Source organism: Phalaenopsis equestris, unplaced genomic scaffold (assembly GCF_001263595.1).
Source record: "Phalaenopsis equestris unplaced genomic scaffold, ASM126359v1 Scaffold000036, whole genome shotgun sequence".
Taxonomy (NCBI): Eukaryota; Viridiplantae; Streptophyta; class Magnoliopsida; order Asparagales; family Orchidaceae; genus Phalaenopsis; species Phalaenopsis equestris.
The window spans coordinates 5,874,099-5,882,863 of NW_018164478.1; positions in this window are offsets into that span (position 1 = coordinate 5,874,099).

Below are 8,765 nucleotides of genomic sequence, written 5' to 3' on the forward strand. Positions count from 1 at the left end.
TAATGATTATGATCATCTTTGGTGTATACATGTATCATTTTGTGTTATAAACACTTGCAGTTTTAATAGGGGATATGTTGCTGAAAATATACTTATACATTGTGGTGTCCTCCTTATTAAACACCAGCAATGACAAAAAAAACATACTTATAATATATGTGGAAAATTGTAGTTGTATTGTTCTCCATTTTTGTGCACCTATTTATATTGTGGAGACATGATTTGCTTGCACAACCACTCTTATTCCCATCCAAGCACAAATAGTATACATTTTATCTTTGTATCATTTTAAAAATGGATTTAATGGATGTGAATGAGAGCTACTTCATACTTCATTATTTAGAGCTACTTCATTATTTATAAATTTAGTGGATTGATGTGTCCTAAAAGCATACTTATATTTTTTATATTTTGCACATGTTTATGGATGAAATTGTACTATAAAGAAAGGTATTTTTATGTTTTTCTTGCTGGTATAACAAATAGGACACAAGGAGCGAAGTAGAGCTGAAATGGAGAAAAGTGAAGGAGAAATGGGGCAAATTAGGGACCAGCATATTGGCGTCATGGCGCTCCACCTAAGCACCTTGGCTCCAGCTTATTGGGTATCTAGGCTCAAGCCTTTGAGCGCCAAGGTGCTCCACCCAAGCGCCTTGGCCTTAGCTTACCCGGTGCCTAGGGATCCTATGTTTGACAAATGCCAATGATTTTAGAAGTAGATAGAAAATCAGGATTTCAAAGTTGAATACAAGGTTTTCTTATACCTTAGTTCTAGGCTACTTTACTAGAGTTTTTTTTTTTAAAGTTAAAATATGACACTCCCAGGGCAAAATTGTAGAAAATTTTAATAAAACTATTTTCTTAAATTAGTAAATTTCATTTTTTTTAATTTGTAGTGTTACTTGAGAACAAGCAACGCTTAAGTTTGGGGAATTTTAATATGTCCTAAAGCATGCTTAATTTCTTTTATATTTTGCACATGTTTATGGATTAAATTGCACTTTAAAAAAATATATTTTTATATTTTTCTTGCAGGTATAATAGGTAGAATAAATGGAGCGAAGCGGAGCTTAAATTGAGCAAAGCGGAGGAGAAACAAAGCAAATTGGGGACCAGAAGATTGGCGTATAGGCGTCAACCTTTGGGTGTCAAGGTGCTCCACCCAAGCACCTTGGTGCTAGCTTACTGGGCACCTAGGCACCATAACATACCCAGACAAACGGAAAGGTCGGTGCCCACTGGAAACTGCCTGGGTAGTTTCTGTAGTTATTTCAGCATGACTTGTAGGAGGTAATGGGGTATCGTAAGCAGTTTTAGAGAGCACTCCTAAGCATTATAAAGCCTTGGGAAGTCCAAGGAGGTAGAGGAGTCATAATGTAGAGTTAGAGTTCTATATTTTTCATTTTATTAGAGAAATTGGAGAGGGATAAGAGAGAAATCTGTAAGGGGATATACTTGGCATTGTAGGGAGCAATTGAAGACATTTTGGGTAGGAATTTTCATCTATTTTCTCAGAGAAAAAGCTAAGTATTATGTTTTATATTATCTTGTAATGTTTGTAAACATAATTCAAGTGAATTTGCTTTATTATAAGATGATAATTTTTGGTGTTTTCTTCATGCACTGTGAGGAAATCTTTCTTACCCTTCTATTGTGATGAATAAGTTGGATGTGTAGGATGTTAGGATTCCTATAGAATTGATCTTTAAACATCAATGTGATGAGTATTCTTCAAATCTTAATTTACTTTTCATTCTAGCCATATGAACTGCTAAAATTTGTTGTGATCCATTATGACTCGGAAGAGTGGTGGAGGAACGATTATAGTATTCACATTGTTCTATAAGGTATGGTGCAAGTAAACTATAGACAATCTAAATAGATAGATAAATAGGCTTTGATGGGTTCAAATTAGGGTTTAAGGAATTAAAACCTGTTTAACCAAACTTCTTTATGCACTCAGAACAGGGAAAAGAAGATAATTATTTCTATTTATCGTTATCCACATTTGCAATTTAAAGTAGCTATTCCTACAAAATCACTTATATCATCACAAGAGGGGTAAATCTTATATCTTGACAATCATCAATCCAATCAAATTAGTCAGGTTTAACATTAAAATTAATTGAAGTAGTGTAGGAGCAGTTGGTAAAACTTTCATATAATCAAAATTCCAAACAAAGTCCTAAAAATAGTGTACTAGAACTTCTCTTAAGGGATTAATTATCTTACTCTTTGTGGGTTCGACAATTCAAACTCAATAGAGCCTTATATTACTGAAACGATATGTATACTTATGTGAGAAACTATAGTGTGCAAGAACACCTGATTTTAAGAACTAAATTAAGTTGCTAGGGAGCAAATCAAGTCTCTGGTGTTGTTACTAGGGACTTACATTATTGTGATAATCGCTGGGGTGGATCATGGATATTGGATCAAAATTATAAATCAAAATAGAATAAAGTGGAGATGGGAATCAAAAGAATGTGAAAATATAGAATGACAAAATTAAGTGTTTTGTACTTAGAGAAAATACCAAAAAATATTTGTTCGTGGATAAGAAGATATGATTTTGAATTGCATTTCCATGTATGCAATACTTCACCTAAAATCTACAAGCCAACCACAATTGATGTTGATATAACTGACATTATCTCCCATTCTAATGACAAAAATAGAGTAGGGGTGGTGATTATAGAATAAAACAGTATTGAAGATCTTATGTATTTGCTTAATATAGAGATTGAGGATGAAAATTAGTTGTGGGAGTTGTGTCATTTAACATTTGATGGTGAAGACAATAATAACACTGCATTTGATGTTATTGATGATTGATACATCATATGTGAAAGTGGAGGTGACAAGTCTTTATAATTTGGCTCACTTTTTCCAAATTCACTCTCAAGCAATCCATACACATTGAAGTAATTTTAGATAATTTTACATTAAAGATTAAAGCTATTTACAAAAGTAGAATTATAACCATTTCAAGGATTTCCATAGAGGGTATGTGTATTAGTGTGTTCATATGGTCATTCATTCAAAGTGAAAAGAGTAGATGTTGCACATTTATGACTTGGAATTAACAAAGCAGAAAATAAGCTCCACATTTAATTGGGTAGCTCATGAGATATATGGTTTAGTAAGAAAATCCACACAATCCTCCAAATCTCATCAAAAAAGAACTTGGAAACTAGCTATGGTTATCATTGTCATGCATGAAATTGTGGTGTTCTAGGGAACAAGTACACTAGAGACATCATACTTGGCTTCATAGATGATAATTATTGGTCAGTGTCTACTCTTGCATCAGAACTTATTAGCAAAAACTTGGGTTCTTCATCAAAGAAAAATATGTTGAGATTTTCATACCTATTTTACACTGATTTTGATGATATTGCACTTTAAAGAAAGGTATTTTTTATGTTTTGTTGCAGGTATGTTGAATTATGGTTATTGGAGCAAAAAGATGCAAAAAAGGAGCGAATTTTGAGCAAAAAGGACCAACATATGAAGATTTGATCTTGGGCGCCGACGGTGAGCTTTTCCCGAGGTCCAAAATTAAATATTCTAGAAAGCTGCCGACGGCGAGCACGTCGGTTCTCTCAACAGATGCATGAATGTGGACGATTTTTGAAGGGACGCTTGGGCAACTCTTGAAAACTCTTCTACAACTTTAAAAGAAACATTTGGAGGCCGAAAAAAGGGGTGTCCGCTTAGTGCCCGCTAAGTCTTTGTTGTTTGTGGTGTCCATTAGAGTGTAGAGAGTGGTTAGACAGAGACTTTATATATGCTTAAGAATACAAGTATTTAATACTGCTGCTAGAAGATTTAATTCCTCAGCAATGGAACCAAAAACTTGACAACGGTTAAAAATTCGATAAAGACGTATATATAAAATATTCAATAATGGTAAAGTCACCCTTATCAATGCAAGTATCGTATCGCTCAAGTAATACATGGCTCTAATGGAGTCCTAGATATCGATCCCATAGGGAGTAATATTAGAGGCTACGAACTAAGATTTTAGAAAATTAATACTTAATCACAATAATATAATTCAAATTGTCTATCTGTCACTAATAGACAATTGAAATAAATATGTAATTTTAATAACTCTTAAATAACTAATTCTACTAATAAGGTTTCTAATGTGAAATTCAATATATAAGAAAACATCCTTCTCCTCGTCAAGAAATTAAAGTGAATGGATAAAGTGAATCAGTTCAAATTGTGTTGTGTCAAATAGGAGCATACCTATTTTTTACCCTTTGGTCCAGGCATAAAGAACATTGACTAATCTTATGCTTGGTTACTGAATCTGTTGTTCCTGAGCAAACTATGTTTTTTATCCCCATTTTTATATTATTGTGTTTAGTTTTTGATGATCTTGCTTGCAAAGAGAAATTTTTCTGTGTGATTTTGTTGATATTCCTCTTTCTCTTTATGCATCACTTTATATAACTTTTTTAATCCCTAGCTTGAATTTCAGCAACAATTATTTACAATATTGTTTGTTTTTGTAAATTAATGTTTGTACCCCTCATGATCTTGTGGGTACTTGCTTCAAAAAAGGGGGGTTTCTGTATGTTCACTGAACATAACTTCCGAATAGCCTCAATCTTGCAGTATTTTCTTAACACCAATGCTAATGCTGAAAGTAGTTAGCTTTCTAGCATAAGATCTTTATGCATGAGTTATAGGTTTCATTTAAAAAAGAAAGGACCCTCTTGATAACTATACAAAGCAACATATTGCATAAAGCTGCAAGCCACCTCAACCTTTATGTGCTTAACTATTTATGTCAGGAAAATATAACTTTTATGTGGAATTTATAACATATTTGGTTTAATTTCTGATTAAATTTAGTAGCATGAAATAATTTACTAGATATACCTGTATGTGTGCCTTTATGCATATTTGATACATCAGTTGTATGGTTGAGCTTTAATTTACTTCTGATTTAATTTAGTAATTGATACAGAAGTATCTTAAACCATATTTGATACTTCATATTTGATACTTCATGTTTGATTTAATTTACTAATTTAGATATACCTGTATGGTTGCGCTTTTTATATTATCGAGCATGATATGAAACTGAAACTTTTTATGTGGAAGTTGATATAAAGTTGATAGAAAACCACCACACAGATAACTGTAAAAAATTCTAATATAAACAACAATCTCTCTATCTACTCTATAAAATCTAAAATTTATTTTGCTTGTGTTGTTGCTGATTTTGATTAATGGTGTGGTATTGTTTTGCTTTTTTTCATCTTCGCTTAACTTTTTTCTCTTCAGTTGCGATCAGGAAAATATGAGCTCAAGAAATTCCGGGACACCCCGATTATTGCTCTGCCATTGAGAACTTCAAACTTCCCTGTTGACGTCACAACGGCCGCACAACTACAGTAGAAAGTTCTATAGCTGTCTACGGAGCATCACAACACAGTGTCACTTCTTCCTTTGGGCAAACAGTTCGGCGGATTCCCCTGACGACGACGATCGGAAGTAGAGAACATCGCTCGAGGAAAGTCTGGCACGGAAGCTTACACCATCAGAATGTTAAAATAATATAATAATTTTATTAATTGTCATTGAAATTGTTTTAGACTTTTTTTTACTCTCTTGATACTCACTGTGACGTGAGCTGAATATCTGTAATTCTGGATTATTTTTATTTGAACTTTTCCTTAAGAGTATCAAACTTATTGCTTCTGAGATTGACTAAAAATTGTAGAAGTCTATTTTTTACATTTTTAGCTTGTAAAGTGAATTTCTGATTCTATTGTATCATATATAAGACTGACATTGTTCTGTTTCAAACAGTTTAACTAAACAAGAGCAGAGTTGTCGTTTTTCCAAAAACAGCTGCACCACAGTTGTTTTTACACAGCTGTAACAAACAACCAATCAGCTTTCTTGCAGTAGCTTCCCCACAACAGCTTCCTAGGGCATCACAACTGCTGCTGAAAAGCTGGAAAGCTGCAGCTACGCCAAACAGAGCCTTAGTGCTTAGATCTAAAGAAATTTGACAAATAAACTAATAATAATAACTATGAGTTAATTTAGGATAGATTTTTTTTCATTTATTTTAAGATTATTATTGCATATTACCATTTAACTACTATTTACTTACGCTTTAAAATTTATATGTTGAAAAAACAGCTTTTAATATTAGAAAAATAATTATAAACAAAATACTGTTTAAAATTTTGAAATAAAAATTATAATTCTCATTCATTAAAAAATATCTCTCCCAAATAATTAAAAATCGTTTTTTTTTAAATGTATAAAATTTAATATTCGAGAGAGCCGCAAAGTTATGTCTCATATTTTCATTTTTATTCGGCCCTCCGAAGACCAAATGATTGTCGCAGTGTAATTGCCGCGTTGAAGGAGCCGACTTTCTCCCGTACGAGTTTCTCGCACTTTGAAATAGAGCTTACCATTTAGTACTGTCAAATCATTCCATTTCAAATGGACCTACTTTTAATACGTATGTCCTAATTGAATTCTCATTTTTGTGCTCATATATAATATATATATATATATATATATATATATACATCCAAATATGTATGATATGTATGTATGTTTGGATGTATATATATATACATACATGAATATACATAGAAACATACATACATAAATACATACATACATAAATATACATACAAAAATACATACATAAATACATACATACATACATACATACATACATACATATATTGTGATCCAAGAACTAGGTAGGCAATTTTATATTCAAATTTATCATATGTCAACTCAGTATTATCCATCTTTGGGGAAAGATTCGTGTTTTCAATCAGTTTTATTATGTGGCTAAAGCTAAACTTGGTTTGTTTTTCTTGTTTTACTTCGTATCAGCCATAAGTTTGTTGGGGCCAAGGTAGAAGGGCATGTTACTATAATGGCATGGTACCAGGCAAGAAATGAGTGTTTCACGGAGAAGGTGATGTATTCGACGGTGGTAGTAGGATTTTATGTGGTATTTCAGTAATATTTAAAAAACGCCTTTTTTATTATTAGACTCCATGAGTGTGATAGGCAATGCATTCATCTATTTGAGCCAAATAGGCAAACGTATTTTTGTTACATTTTGATTTACTGTGGACAGTAATTGAACCTAACTACAAGGCATATAAGGATAGAGATTAACGAAGAGATTCAAGAAGAGAAAGGGAAGAAGAGTAAAAAGTTGTTCTTTAGTTATGAAGAGAAACTCCGAAAAAATATAATTGGTGGGCCTAAGATTCTTAATTGCCATTCACCCCAAGAGGCTGTCAAGTTTCCATTGGGTCATTCAAGATATAGTTTTTTTTTAATGTGGAAAATAAGGATCATGCTCAGCTTCAATAAAAACTAACAATGTATAAGTATAAACCCCCAACACGAAAAGAAGAAGATATAACTTCATAACTTGAACCGACAAAAAAGAAGAGTTGAGTACCTACAAGAGTATCTAAAAATACAATCATAACAAGAGCATAAGAAGATCTACACTTTATTGTCGGTTCGTTATAGCTGGTTCTTTCTTGAGAGCATCTCATCTCAGGGCGATTTAGGCTTCACAACCATTTGTATTTGACGTGTCTTGAACCATATGAAGCCAAATAAGTCTTATCTCTTTCTCTCACTAGTTCTCACTTTCACGTCAATTTGGTATTTCATAAAAATTAAATTATAGTAAGGGTATAATTTAAATCCTAAGCTTGTTAAATAAATATTAAATTGACCATATAATATGATCCTAAACATATAGTTCAAGCTAGACAATCTAAAACATATTCATTAGCCCATAAATCTAATTACTTAATTTCATAGATTTAGGAAACCAATCATATAGTATGATGCACATCATACAATAAAATCACCTAAAATTTAAATTAATTTAGTTAAAAAACTTAAGTATTGGTTAATTATTTTGATTGTATTATTTGAATTTCATCATAGAACATAATTATTCAATTTTAAATTATCTTAATTAACATAAAGTGATCTAATTATGAATTTCCTACTTAAGGTATGTCATATAATTTGTATCATATAAATGATCAATTCTAATTAATTTATATTAATTAGTTAATTGATTTTGTTTCTTATGCTCTTGTGATTATGTGTTAGTTATCTTAACAATCTTTTCACTTAAGCGCATATAATTATGATTAAAAAAATATGTTAACATTTGTACTCTAATTGAATTTTATTTATCTTGTTTGTCTTTCTTGACTTATCAAGTTACTAATTGTCGGCACTATTTTTGGTGTGGGGTTTGCCCGTAAGAAGTTGTCGGTCATTGGAATTGAAATCTCGTTGCCAGCTTCGGAAGGACGTTTTAAAAATTTTAGTTTTGAAAAAGATGAAGTCAAACTGACCCCATAATTTTCATAGTTTAGATGAAAGAGCGCTTTACCTCAAATCTTGTATCTATCCCGAAGGATGAACACAAGAATTGAGAGTGCGGCTTGATCAAATAAACTAAAGTAAGTTATGACATCCGTTTGGTCTGCGAAACCAATATATTGGCCGACAAATTCCCCTATTTAATATAAGGAATTAAATAGGGTTTATATTATGCTGGGTTCGGGAAAAGCTTCCTATAAGGGCAAGCCCCAATAGTTGATTACATCATAGATAACTGAAGTTACCTATGAATACTCTCGATAAAAGTCAAGAAAAATTACCTTCAAGGAGTTCAAATGGTAAGGACATCTCAAAGATATCAGACTAAGAAGTGTGAA